This window comes from Penaeus monodon, chromosome 22, assembly GCF_015228065.2.
Source record: "Penaeus monodon isolate SGIC_2016 chromosome 22, NSTDA_Pmon_1, whole genome shotgun sequence".
NCBI lineage: Eukaryota > Metazoa > Arthropoda > Malacostraca > Decapoda > Penaeidae > Penaeus > Penaeus monodon.
This window is the reverse complement of record NC_051407.1, coordinates 23,576,800-23,578,317: the sequence shown is the minus strand read 5'-3', so window position 1 is coordinate 23,578,317 and position 1,518 is coordinate 23,576,800. Positions and strand designations below refer to the sequence as shown.

At 36.4% G+C, this 1,518-nt stretch overlaps 1 pseudogene; it reads right to left on the bottom strand.

The window, feature by feature from the left end:
• The window catches only part of LOC119587370, a 33,850-nt pseudogene that overhangs the window by 15,980 nt on the left and 16,352 nt on the right, over positions 1-1,518 (bottom strand).

Genomic DNA, 1,518 nt, shown 5'->3' with positions numbered 1-1,518 from the left:
CAGTTCCTCTCACTACTTTAAATATCTCTACCATTATATACAGAAATTAAGAGAACAAAGGGCAAGTTCATAAATACTTACTTCCAAACACGGATTTTGTTGGAGAGTCACCATCACTGGTTCCACGATTCTTCATGTTCTGCTTGGCACATGCCACTAACACGCGCTCTTTAACCGACATTTTAAAAGCACCAAACTTCTTCTTTTTTTGGGGTACCTACAGCTTTGAAAGGTTTTACGCACAGGTTTCTCGGGGGGAAAAATCATCTTCTGTTTCGTGGAAGAGAATTATTTTTTGTTAAAGGGCTCTACAGCAAAACTGTCCTTGTCCTTTTATTTTCCGGTTGGTTCTTTGTCTATTTCTTTTAAATTTTTTCATTAAGTGCCCGTCCCTTCTCAAATGAATTTACTGGACTTTGACTAGACTTCCATCTCTCTTCTCAAAGTCTTCTATTTCTTCTTTTTATCTTCGACAGTGTTTTTGCCATATTTGCTTTGTATCACATTTTGTCACTATCATCAAAATTTCACTTTTTCCCTTTATGTCCTTACTTCCTTATTTTTTATTTGATTATTCTTTGATGATCAAATTATTTTTTTGTTCATAATCCCGTTTTTTTTTTTTTACTATCTGATCATTTTCTTTTTCCCCTACTATGTCACAATTCATCTGCACCAAAAATTTTTTCATCTCAAATTCATCCACATCTAAAGGCTCCCAGACTCAGAACTCTTGGGTTCATGCTCTTGTTTACCTCAACTTCTTCTCACTAAATTTTTTCATTATCAGAGGTTTTTTTCATTTACTTCTGAATTTAAAATTTCCCCAGGTTTTCAAATAGTTCCTCTGGACCTTTGCTTTCTTTTCTATTACAATTTTTTTTTGTTAAACCCCTTTTTCACACTCCCGTACTTTCTCAGGAGCAGCATGGGGATATTAGTGGAACTTCATCTTCCACTGTCACTAAAAGAATGTACAGTTCAAATCCATATCCCCCATTTCTGGAAGACTGTCATCATCTACACTTGGCATCTCCATATCTTTCACAAAAAAATCGTTATTTTCTTCTGCAACTCCTTGTGGAGGGAACTGATCTTTAGGGAAGTAGAATTCAGTTTTTCTGTCCCCTTTGGGAAAATCTCCCCCCCATAAGATACATTAGAGATTCCTGGATTTTTATTTCTCTCTGACGGCCTACCAGGTGGGGTATAGGCTCTGGCATATCCTTGTTTGGAGCCACAATTTCTTCCTGATCTTGTTTTTTAGGGGGGGGGGGATGGGAGGCCCTCTGAATCATGCCATTTCACTATTTGACTACTCTGGGAACTTTCCGAAGTGTCTAATTGAATTTTTTCTTCTTGTTTCTTTTTATATTCTTATCATTTTTTTCACCTCGACTCCACCATCACTTTTCTTCTCACTTTTAACTATCTGAGCTACCTTTTTCACTATTATAATCACTGAACCTACTTGAACTCTGTTTTTTCCCCCAATGCTGTAGAAAACTTTTATAACTC